The sequence below is a fragment of the Triticum aestivum genome, chromosome 4B (genome assembly GCF_018294505.1).
Source record: "Triticum aestivum cultivar Chinese Spring chromosome 4B, IWGSC CS RefSeq v2.1, whole genome shotgun sequence".
NCBI lineage: Eukaryota > Viridiplantae > Streptophyta > Magnoliopsida > Poales > Poaceae > Triticum > Triticum aestivum.
The window spans coordinates 654,418,282-654,431,405 of record NC_057804.1 but is presented as its reverse complement, the minus strand read 5'-3'; the positions used below and the strand labels follow the sequence as shown (position 1 = coordinate 654,431,405).

Here is a 13,124-nt window from a genome sequence, read left to right as displayed (position 1 = left end):
ACAATGAATGCATCAATTAACTAGTCAGCACGGGCTTAACTAATATATATATACCTGGCCGGACTCGGTTCGGTCACTGGAGCAGTCAGCACGGTCTCCTTCTTGTACCTCCATCGGGTCATCACCGGAGCCATCATGAACATAGCCCTCTTCTTGTACCGGCATTAATGGGCAGGAGCCATCATGAACATGGCCCTCTTCTTCACCCAGTCCTTCCTGACCAACGACGTCGTTGAAAAATGACGCAATGACATTAGTTCCTTCTGCGATTGTCTCCCCCAACATCGCTTATGTTGCTTCGTCTCGGTAGTGCTCCATAGTTTCTGCAAATATTTACAACATGTCAATTATTATTCAAACATGGTACAGATGGATATATATTAGTGGCAAACGTAGAACTAGCTAGCTAATCAAAATAAGGAATCATGTTAGTGGCCTCGACGCTGCTTCTCTAGGGTTTGGGATCGCCTCGACACAACGCTTCAAGGGTTTGGGGTGGCCTCGACGACAATGCTCTTTTAACTTGGTAAATTTGGGTGGCCTCGAGAGTTTTGGTCGAGCGAGAGGGCCGAGGGGGGTGCTGCCGCTGTATAGGGTTATCACTGTCGAGAGGGGGTATATATATCGATCACCCCTCATGTCGAAGTTATCTCGAGGGGGCGGCGAGGGCGAAGGCGAGCAGCCTGACGGCGACAGACCCGATAAAACATAAGAAAACAAAGAAGAAATAAAAAGAGGAGAAGAAGAAAGGAATAGAGGAGAAGATCGAAGAAAAAAAAAGAAAAAAAGAGGAGAAGAAAAAAGGAATAGAGGAGAAGAAGAAAAAATATAATTTTTCTATTTTTTCTTCTTCTCCTCTATTCCTTTCTTCTTCTCCTCTTCCTTTTCTTCTTTTTTGTTCTTCTTATTTATTTCTCCTCTATTCCTTTCTTTCTTCTTCTGCTCTTCTTTTTCTTCTTCTCCCTCGAGAAAGGAAAATAATTAAGGAAAAGGAAGAAAAGAGGAAGAAGGAAGAAGGAAGAAGAAGAAGAAAGGAATAGAGGACAAGAAGAAAAAATAGAATTTTTTTTCTATTTTTTCTTCTTCACCTCTATTCCTTTCTTCTTCTCCCCTTCTTTTTCTTCTTTTTTCTTCTTATTATTTATTTCTCCTCTTCTTTTCCTCTCCTCATCTTCTCCTTTTCTTCCTCTTCTTATTTTCCTTTTTCCTCTCATTCTTTTTCTTCTTCTCCTTCCTTCTTCCTTCTTCCTCTTTTCTTCCTTTTCCTTATTTTACTTTTTCCTCTACACTAACCTAATTAAAATGCACTAACCTAAAATCGATATCTACTAACAACCTAAATAAAAAATTAATACATGTATGAAAAAACATATATAAACAAAAAAATGCTATGAACATTATATTCATACATACATAAACACATCCATTCATCATATAGCTACCACATACATATATACATTAATTATATATATGAAAAAATGCAATGAACAAAAAATACACATGTATGTATGAAAAAAAAGCACTGAACACAGAGCCTAGACGGCGGCGGCTCACAACGGGGGCGGCCGGCGAGGGCGACGGCGGCGGCGGCGAGGGCGTCGGCGACGACCACGGCGGGCCGGGGCAGGGGCTTGGCCGGCGAGGGTGACGGCGGCGGCGGCGAGGGCGACGGCGACGACCACGGCGGGCCGGGGCAGGGGCGTGGCCGGCGACGATGGCGATGGTGACGGCGACGACGGGCGCGGGCGGGCGGCGTCGGCAGGGGCGGCCGGTGGGCGGCGGGCGGCGTCGGGGCAGCGCCTGGTGGCGACGGGGTAGGGGCGACGACGGGGCGCGCGGACGGCGTCGGGGCGGCGCGCGGACGCCGTCTTGGCGGCGGGTGGCGTCGGGGCAGCGGACGGCGTCGATGGCAACTAGCGATGTGTTCGTCAAATTTTCCTAAGTGTTGTATATATAGCAAGAGCATTGGTCCCGGTTCGTGAAACCAACCGGGGCCAATGCCCCCTTTAATCCCGGTTGGTGCCACCAACCGGGACCAAAGGCCTCTTTTCAGCAGCCCAAAGGGCGGGAAGCGGCGGCCTTTGGTCCCGGTTGGTGGCACCAACCGGGACTAATGCCTCCCCCTTTAGTCCCCGTTGGTGCCACCAACCGGGACTAAAGGACCTTGTGTTGCCCGCGTCGGGGCAAAGTTTAGTCCCACCTTGCTAGTTGAGAGGGGCGCGCAGTGGTTTATAAGCCCCACTGCCGCACCCCTCTCGAGCTCCTCTCCACCGTAGGCTTGCGGGCCTATTTGCTACTGCTTTGCCTGATGGGCCTTCTGGGCTTACTGCGGGCCTGAATCCTGGCCCATGGTAGGGTTTCTTGTTGTATTCAGGCCGTGGGGGCCCAGTAGGAGGCATTTTTTTTTTGTTTTTTTGTTTTCTTTCTTGCTTTATTTATTTTATTTTGTTTCTACTTACAACAAAATACTTATTGTTGCTATTTTTAATTATTTTCCAGTTTTTTTGTTTTGTTTTCTACATTATTTATTTTCTTTTGTTTTTTGCTTTATTTTTTTTATTCTTTTTTCTTTTAGTTTTAGAAAAATTATAAACTTTCTGTTAGTGCCATTAGTTTTCAAATTTGAAAACACTTTTTTTGTTTTTTTTGTTTTCTTTCTTACTTTATTTATTTTATTTTGTTTCTACTTACAACAAAATACTTATTGTTGCTATTTTTAATTGTTTTTTGTTTTGTTTTCTGCATTATTTATTTTCTTTTGTTTTTTGCTTTATTTTTTAATTCTTTTTGCTTTTAGTTTTAGAAAAATTATGAACTTTCTGTTAGTGCCATTAGTTTTCAAATTTGAAAACACTTTTTTTGTTTTTTTGTTTTCTTTCTTGCTTTATTTATTTTATTTTGTTTCTACTTACAACAAAATACTTATTTTTGCTATTTTTAATTATTACAAGGGCCGAACCATAAGACGTTAAAGCGTTTCAAATGAACTATGAAAAAGTTGAAAGTTGGCATGGTATTATAAATTCACCCACATAGCATGTGCATGTACAAAACGGACAATGGTATCATACTCGTGTGTTAAAAGTTTGCATGGTATCATCATAATAGTTGTGGAAGAAAGTCTTCACTTTTTCTTCGCATGTGTCATTTGCTTATTGCGCCGTAACCATGGATAATCTTCATCGCTTATCAGTATGCTGGGGTCAGCCTTGACTTTGAAGGGAGGAATTTCATGAAACTTTTCATAATCTTCAGACATGTCTGTCTTGCCCTCCACTCCCACGATGTCCCTTTTTCCTGAAAGAACTATGTGGCGCTTTGGCTCATCGTATGATGTATTCGCTTCCTTATCTTTTCTTTTTCTCGGTCTGGTAGACATGTCCTTCACATAGATAACCTGTGCCACATCATTGGCTAGGACGAACGGTTCGTCAGTGTACCCAAGATTTTTCAGATCCACTGTTGTCATTCCGTACTGTGGGTCTACCTGTACCCCGCCTCCTGACAGATTGACCCATTTGCACTTAAACAAAGGGACCTTAAAATCATGTCCGTAGTCAAGTTCCCATATGTCCACTATGTAACCATAATATGTGTCCTTTCCCCTCTCGGTTGTTGCATCAAAGCGGACACCGCTGTTTTGGTTGGTGCTCTTTTGATCTTGGTTAATCGTGTAAAATGTATTCCCATTTATCTCGTATCCTTTCCAAATCGTAATAGTCGAAGATGGTCCCCTGGACAACAAGTACAGCTCATCACAAATAGTGTTGTCACCTCTGAGACGTGCTTCCAACCAACTGCTGAAAGTCCTGATGTGTTCACATGTAATCCAGTCGTCGCACTGCTCCGGGTGTTTGGAGCGCAGACTGTTCTTGTGTTCATCGACATACGGGGTCACCAAGGTAGAGTTCTGTAGAACTGTGTAGCGTGCTTGAGACCAAGAATATCCGTCCCTGCATATTATTGAGTCCCTTCCAAGCGTGCCTTTTCCAGTCAGTCTCCCCTCATACCGCGATTGAGGGAGACCTATCTTCTTAAGGCCAGGAATGAAGTCAACACAAAACCCGATGACATCCTCTGTTTGATGGCCCATGGAGATGCTTCCTTCTGGCCTAGCGCGGTTACGGACATATTTCTTTAGGACTCCCATGAACCTCTCAAAGGGGTACATATTGTGTAGAAATACGGGGCCCAGAATGACAATCTCGTCAACTAGATGAACTAGGACGTGCGTCATGATATTGAAGAAGGATGGTGGGAACACCAACTCGAAACTGACAAGACATTGCACCACATCACTCCTTAGCCTTGGTATGATTTCTGGATCGATCACCTTCTGAGAGATTGCATTGAGGGAATGCACATAGCTTCACAATGGCTAATCGGACGTTTTCCGGTAGAAGCCCCCTCAATGCAACCGGAAGCAGTTGCGTCATAATCACGTGGCAGTCATGAGACTTTAAGTTCTGAAACTTTTTCTCTGACATATTTATTATTCCTTTTATATTCGACGAGAAGCCAGTAGGGACCTTCATACTAAGCAGGCATTCAAAGAAGATTTCCTTCTCTTCTTTGGTAAGAGCATAGCTGGCAGGACCTTCATACTGCTTTGGAGGCATGCCGTCTTTTTCGTGCAAACATTGTAGGTCCTCACGTGCCTCAGCTGTATCTTTTGTCTTCCCATACACGCCCAAAAAGCCTAGCAGGTTCACGCAAAGGTTCTTCGTCACGTGCATCACGTCGATCGAAGAGCGGACCTCTAGGTCTTTCCAGTAGGGTAGGTCCCAAAATATATATTTCTTCTTCCACATGGGTGCCTGTCCCCCAGCGTCACTCGGAGCAGCTAGTCCGTCGGGACCCTTTTCAAAGATTACGTGTAAATCATTGACCATAGCAAGTACGTGATCACCGGTACGCATGGCGGGCTTCCTCGGGTGACCTGCCTCGCCTTTGAAATGCTTGCCTTTCTTTCAACATTGATGGTTGGTCGGAAGAAATCGACGATGGCCCAGGTACACATTCTTCCTGTAGCTTCCCAGGTATATACTATCGGTGTCAAGTAAACAGTGCGTGCATGCGTGGTATCCCTTGTTTGTCTATCCTGAAAGGTTACTGAGAGCGGGACAATCATTGATGGTCACGAACAGCAATGCCTTTAGGTGAAATTCCTCCTGTTTGTGCTCATCCCACGTACGTACACCGTTTCCATTCCACAGCTATAAAAGTTCTTCAACTAATGGCCTTAGGTACACATCAATGTCGTTGCCGGGTTGCTTAGGGCCTTGGATGAGAACTGGCATCATAATGAACTTCCGCTTCATGCACATCCAAGGAGGAAGGTTATACATACATAGAGTCACGGGCCAGGTGCTGTGATTGCTGCTCTGCTCCCCGAAAGGATTAATGCCATCCGCACTTAAAGCAAACCATACATTCCTTGGGTCACTTGCAAACTCATCCCAGTACTTTCTCTCGATTTTTCTCCACTGTGACCCGTCAGCGGGTGCTCTCAACTTCCCGTCTTTCTTACGGTCCTCACTGTGCCATCGCATCAACTTGGCATGCTCTCCGTTTCTGAACAGACGTTTCAACCGTGGTATTATAGGAGCATACCACATCACCTTCGCAGGAACCCTCTTCCTGGGGGGCTCGCCGTCAACATCACCAGGGTCATCTCGTCTGATCTTATACCGTAATGCACCGCATACCGGGCATGCGTTCAGATCCTTGTACGCACCGCGATAGAGGATGCAGTCATTAGGGCATGCATGTATCTTCTGCACCTCCAATCCTAGAGGGCATACGACCTTCTTTGCTGCGTATGTACTGTCGGGCAATTCGTTATCCTTTAGAAGCTTCTTCTTCAATATTTTCAGTAGCTTCTCAAATCCTTTGTCAGGCACAGCATTCTCTGCCTTCCACTGCAGCAATTCCAGTACGGTACCGAGCTTTGTGTTGCCATCTTCGCAATTGGGGTACAACCCTTTTTTGTGGTCCTCTAACATGCGATTGAACTTCAGCTTCTCCTTTTGACTTTCGCATTGCGTCCTTGCATCGACAATGACCCGGCGGAGATCATCATCATCGGGCACATCGTCTGGTTCCTCTGGATCTTCAGCAGCTTCGCCTGTTGCAGCATCATCGTGCACATCGTCTGGTTCCTCTTGATCTTCAGTAGCATCACCGTATTCAGGGGGCACATAGTTGTCATCGTACTTTTCTTCTTCGCCGTCTTCCATCATAACCCCTAGTTCTCCATGCCTCGTCCAAACATTATAGTGTGGCATGAAACCCTTGTAAAGCAGGTGGGTGTGAAGGATTTTCCGGTCAGAGTAAGATTTCGTATTCCCACATAGGGCATGGACAACACATAAAACCATTCTGCTTGTTTGCCTCAGCCACTTCAAGAAATTCATGCACGCCCTTAATGTACTCGGAGGTGTGTCTTGAACCGTACATCCATTGCCGGTTCATCTGCGTGCATTATATATAATTAAGTGTGTCAAAAATCATTACAGAACATCATGAATAGATAATTAAGTGACCAAATTAATAGAAGTTCATCATCACATTAAAACCAAAGTACATACATAGTTCTCATCTAACAACATAAAGCTCTGCATAGCATCTAAATTAATTAAACCATACATTGAAACTATGTAAAACATTTCAATGCGAAAACAAATGCGATCATAATCGCAACCAATGTAACAACTGATCCAACGGCATAATGATACCAAGCCTCGGTATGAATGGCATATTTTCTAATCTTTCTAATCTTCAAGCGCATTGCATCCATCTTGATCTTGTGATCATCCACGACATCCGCAACATGCAACTCCAATATCATCTTCTCCTCCTCAATTTTTCTAATTTTTTCCTTCAAGAAATTGTTTTCTTCTTCAACTAAATTTAACCTCTCGACAATAGGGTCGGTTGGAATTTCCGGTTCAACAACCTCCTAGATAAATAAAATCTATGTCACGTTGGTCGGCATAATTGTCATAAACAATAGATGAACCAATAGTTATGAAAAGATAATATATACCACATCCGAATCATAGACAGGACGAGGGCCGACGGGGGCGGATACCAAAACCATCGCACTATATAAGATGCAATAATAAAAGTAAGAAAATTATACAAGTATCTATTATAAACATACAGGTAAGAATTTTTTTTTCCTTTCAGAAAGAAGATAAGAACAAGAGGCTCACCACGGTGGTGCCGGCGACGAGATCGGCGCGGGCGATCGACGGCGGTGAAGACGGGGACGGGACGTGACGGACCGCTAAACCTAGACAAATATTGAGGAAATGGAGCTTGGAGGTCGAGCTTGGAGAGGAGAAAGCTTAAGTAGTGTGGCTCGGGCATTCCATCGAACACCTCGTGTGCATAGGAGGTGAGCTAGAGCACCACAAAGCTCTCTCCTCGCCGGCCACGAAAAACAGAGCAGTGAGAGTGCTCTGCTCGCGGGCGAGGGGTATATATATGCAATTAATTGGTCCTGGTTCGTGGCTTGAACCGGGACTAAAGGGAAGCCTTTGGTCCCGGTTCAGGCCACCAACCGGGACCAATGGTGGTGGGCCAGGACCAAGGCACATTGGTCCCGGTTCGTCCCACCAACCGGGACCAAAAGGTCCAGACGAACCGGGACCAATGGCCCACGTGGTCCGGCCTGCCCCCGGGGCTCACGAACCGGGTCCAACGCCCCCATTGGTCTCGGTTCTGGATTGAACCGGGACTAATGGGCTGACCCGGCCTGGACCAATGCCCCCTTTTCTACTAGTGTTACACGTGACATAAAAGTTTAGTACTCAAAGTGCGCAATTTTGCAACAACTGGTACGTTTAGTCTAGGTGTTGATCCAATGATTGAAAAGATGACCGGAATATAAATATATTATAGAAAATTCAAAAATAGCAAATTATAACTCCCTGCTTCCCAAAATATAAGGCGCACTTGACTTTGCACGGTCTTTGATCCATGGCTTTAACCACTAATACTCCCTCTTTTTTGATTTATAGGGTTTATCTCAAATTTTTTGTTTTACCTATTTAAAGAGCTCATCTCCATCTCATATTGAGATTTCGAGGCGCATTAAATATTTGCATGCATGAATTAAAAAAGGAACTCATCAATTCATGCAATGTTCGTACTCATCTAGAGTACGAGATACATTCCTTCACTCATCATTTGTCTTGGTTGATGAGATTTCGTACTTGAGCCCTATAAACCGGAAAGGAGGTAGAGCTAGCTACTATAACAGTGTAATTCCCTTTTCAATATCGAAATTATTTGCCAGCACCACCACTGCCCACTGGGGACGAATAACAAATAACTAGACAGCTAGCCAGTATATAATAAACCAAAGTAGGAGACGTATAGTGGACATCTCCTTCGCTGGTAGGAGCTTGCATGTGCATGCATGGCCACCTGGAGCCAGTATATTTGCCTCCCGTGAACTTGCAGATCAGTTTATGTGCCAGCTCGTAGCGCTATCATACATATATATTCCTTTGTCCAATTCTATGTGTGCCCTCAAGATAACAGCAATTTGTAAACCCATCAAAGATATCTTATGGTTTTTGTTCGTTAGCGAACAAATTAAGCTCCAATAATGGCACACTAGTGGTTGTACATATTTTTCCCGAATTACGGCAAGAGTCAAACTCGATATATCATGACGTGCTTGCCCTTGATGCACAATGCACACTACATCCCGGCCTATAAATACCACCCCAAGCAACCAAAGAAAAGCATCACAAGCTAGCAAGCTCACCTAGCTCAGCCACAAGCCTAGCCAGTACACTCTAGTTGGCCACTTGCTTCATCAACATAGCAATGGCGCCATCCAAGCTCGCCCTCTTCCTCGCCCTGAACCTGGTCTCGTGGCAGCCGTGCATGGCTGCTGGTCGTGCTGCGGCAATACACCGGCCGTCCCAGTGCCAACTCCGCCGATCGCCGTGCCCCCGCCCGCCACCCCAGTCCCAACCCTGCCGACGACCGAAGGCGGCAGCGGCACCTGCTCGATCAACATGCTGAAGCTGAAGGTGTGCACCAACATACTGAACCTGCTAAAGCTCAACCTAGGCGTGCTGGCGAGCGACGACTGCTGCCCGCTGCTGGGCGGGCTCCCCGACCTCGACCCCGGTGTGTGCCTCTGCACCGCCATCAAGGGCAATGTCCTCGGCATCAAGCTCAACGTCCCCGTCGACCTCGTTCTCCTCCTCAACCAGTGCGGCAAGACCTGCCCCGCCTACTTCACCTGCCCCAGCTGATCCACCCATCATCTGTCGATCCATGCATCACAAACCATTCGTCGTCATCATCACACTCGTCATACGCATGCGCCTATATTTTGTATCCTATTCCAGTTCGTCGTCATCACACTCGTCGCTCGTGCATGCATGAATGCTGACGTGTTTATTTCTTCCAGGGACTGCTTACAAGATAGACGTCGGTCATTGTATTCTGGTATGATATCTAAATGCATGGTTCGTATATTTGAAAAATATTATGCATACTTCACTACCAGAATAAGCATCGGTCCTGATGGCCAAATCTATGCCGGCGGTGTTGGCAAATAAGCCATGGCGATCGCGTCGGCCGCGCGTGCGTGCGCACGGGACAGATCAGGAGCGTGGCGAGCGTGTGTGTGTGCGTGTGTAGACGGGTAGGGCGCGCGCTGTGTGTGCATGCGTGGCTCCGTACAAGGTGCAGCCATTGGCGAGCAGGCCAGGGTGACCGAGTCAGGGCCGTTGCGGGCTCGCCGCGTCCTGGGCGCGATCATGCGCGGGGTGGACTCGGCCAGAGCGATCCGGACCGAGCGCTCGGGCGGGTGCAGACATGGGGTTCGTGCCCAGCGTTTGCCCCAGGTATAAAGCCCGCGAGGGGCGCGTTGTAATGGCTGTGGTGTCAAGTACGAGCTCGTGGAGTTGGCGTCGTTGCGCCGGGAAAAACCATCGTGTCCCCGTGTCCCTCTTCCTCCTCCGGTCTTGTTCTTCCTCGGTTCGCATCGCAGAGAGAGAGGTAGATCAAAGCTAGGGGTAGCTAGAGTTTCAGGCGCGGCAATAACAATTGGCATCAGAGCTTTGGTTGGAGCTCGCCGGCGGCAATGGTGATCGTGCCGCATGGCGGAGTAGTGGGCGGGTCGGCGATGATGGCGATGCCGATGATGACCGCGGACAACTACATGGTCTGGGCCATCAAGGCGCAGGCCATCCTCGACGTGCACACCGTGTGGGAGGTGGTGGCTCCGGGCGACGCGGCGGTGAATGCGCAGAAGGAAAAGACGGCGCGCACGTTACTGCTTGGGGCGTTGCCGGAGGACGTGCTTCTGCAGATGGCAACGAAGATCACCGCCAGTGAGGTATGGGACTCCCTGAAGGTGAGGTTCGTTGGCGCCGATCGGGTACGCGCGGCGAGGCTGGCGATGCTGCGCGGGGAATTTGACCGCCTGAAGATGGCGGTCGGTGAGGAGCTCGACGTGTACGCCGGGAGACTCGCGGTGATGACGGCGAGGTACGCCAACCATAGGTAGACGTTGGGCGACGCAACGCTCATCAAAAAGCTGCAGGATACGGTGCCAGATCGTTTCTTCCCCGTCGTCGCTGGCATCGACCAGTTCCATGACGTGACGACGATGGCGTTGGACGAAGCGCTTGGGCGGCTGCGCGCGTTCGACGAGCGAGTTCGGCGTCCATGGCAGGACAGGGCCAGCGGGCGGACGGACAGCTGCTATTCACGGCGGCGCAGTGGCGGGCGCGGGAGCGGTAGCAAGGCGGAGCACAGGACGACGACAACGGGCGCAGCGTACCGTCGGGGAGCGGCGGCAACAGGTGCGGGTGCTGCTACAAATGTGGCGAGCGCGGCCACTTCAAGCGCGAATGCCCGGAGCTGCGAAAGACACCTGCGGCGGAGCGGGCACTGCTGGCTGACGCTAGAGTCGAGGACGACGACTCCTCTAGGCCATGGCTTTGGGGGGGGGGGGGGTATGTGTTGGCAAATAAGTCACGGCGATTGCATAGGGCGCGCGTGCATGCGCGCGCGGGACAGATTGGGAGCGTGGCGGGCGTGCGTGTGTGCCTGTGTAGACTAGAGTAGGGCGCGCGCTGTGTGTGCATGTGCGGTGCCGGACCAGGTGCAGCCGTTGGCGAGCAGGTCAGGGTGACCAAGTCGGGGCCGTTGCGGGCTCGCCGCGTCCTGGGCGCGATCATGCACAGGGTGGACGCGGCCAGAGCTGGCCGGACCGAGCGCTCGGGCGGTGCAGACGTGGGGTTTGTGCCCCGGGTATAAAGCCCACTATGGGCGCATTGTAATGGTTGTGGTGTCCAGTACGAGCTCGTGGAGTTGGCGTCGTTGCGCCGGGAAAAACCACCGTGCCCCTGTGTCCCTCTCCCTCCTCCGGTCTTCTTCTTCCTCGGTTAGCATCGCAGAGAGAGAGAGAGGTAGAGCCGAGTTAGGGCTAGCTAGGGTTTTGGGCGCGGCAACAACAGACAGGGCCATAGGTATATATGGAGATATGCTGATGGCCTAGCTGCCACCGTCTGTATAGGAACGCCGTCCGCATACCATCGTCAACGAAAGGCCATCGGCATACCATCATCAACGAAAGGCCGTCGGCATACCATGCATTGTGCCGACAGTCCCCGTCGGCATAGAGGGGCTGTCAGCATACACGTGGGCCCGGCGGTCCACTGACAGGCGGTGAGTTGACGCCGTGAAAGGTATGCCGCACGGCCGTCGGCATAGATTACTGGCAATGTGGCAGCTCCTGGTAGGTCCTGGCCAAGCTCCTGGTAGGTCCTGCCAAGCTCTGGCCAACCATTAATTTACATCTGATTTATAGGTAGCCGTTATATTCTTGCAAAAATAAAATTTTCTCTTTTTTGCGGGTGAATAACAATTTCTCATTCATCAAATAATTAAATGAGGTCTCCTATTTGTAAGGCCTCCTAATAGGAACAATATTTAACTGCTAGCTGTCGAAGAAAAATGTTCCCCCGTTTGGAAATAGATGTTGCTCTAGAAATGAAAAGTTAATTTTTAAAATCTTTGACTCACAATACGTATGTGAATTGTAATATCGGTTAGATGAAAAATAAAATCATGATATTTGTTGTAAAAAATGTAATACTGCAATCTATACATTTGACAACAATTTTTTTTATATGAAAAGCAACAATCAAAGTTTCATGTTGGCGACCATACCTATTTCTAAAATACATGTATTTCCAAATGACTGGAGTATATGATTTAGACAAAAGTGGCCAATTCGATACTTGCCATAAATTAGGTAGGAATTTAAATAATAGTCGACGTCCTTGAATTTTTTACAAGGATAATAGTTTCTTCTCCAAAAAGGTCTGTGTAGGATATTGCACTACATAATTTCACCAAAAGGACTATGCAGAATTTTGCACTAGATAATTTCATTCTTTGAAACTTTCTTAAGTAATCCCCATCTATTGGGGCCCACGAAATCTAATCTAATAAAAACATATGGTGCTAGAAATAAATAAATAATATCCATATGTTTAATACATACATTCGTATGTACAGAAATATTTGGATCATATGATGAGTAGCTATTCCTTATTTTAAGTACATTGTATCCGCAAGCAGTTAAGTGGTTCTTCGTCTCATGAGAAGCTGTGATTGCGAACGACTTCTTTGCAGTAGCACATTTCGATGTAAACAAGGTATTGAGATATTCTTGGAGCCAGATTTTGTATTCAATACACTGTGAACCAGGTTTTAGCTTGACATGTTGCGTGAGATCCCTGTTGTGAAACCCCGATGGAGTCAGCCCTTTAATCTAGTTTGGTGTGAAATTATGAAGCATAAACCACCTACACACTCTGCAGAAGCTGCCACCACCATAAAACTGTTCATCCATCTCCCGGAGAGAGATCTTCATCATCCCTATCAGGTCGGTCAGCTGTCGGCACCGCCACAACGCCAAATAATGCCAATGCCTTGCGCTCGTCCATCAAGACGACTCGGTTGATACAACTGCGCTCCACCTCTGGACCCGTTTCAGCCAACTCTAGGAATAATGCCCCAAGAGGGGGTGTAATGCCAGAAGCCCCCATCATTCAATCAAGGAGACTTAGATTCAG

At 47.8% G+C, this 13,124-nt stretch overlaps 1 pseudogene; it reads left to right on the top strand.

The window, feature by feature from the left end:
- Nucleotides 1–8,844: 8,844 nt before the first annotated feature.
- Nucleotides 8,845–9,281, top strand: LOC123089668 (cortical cell-delineating protein-like; annotated as a pseudogene).
- The last annotated feature ends 3,843 nt before the right edge of the window (nucleotides 9,282–13,124 follow it).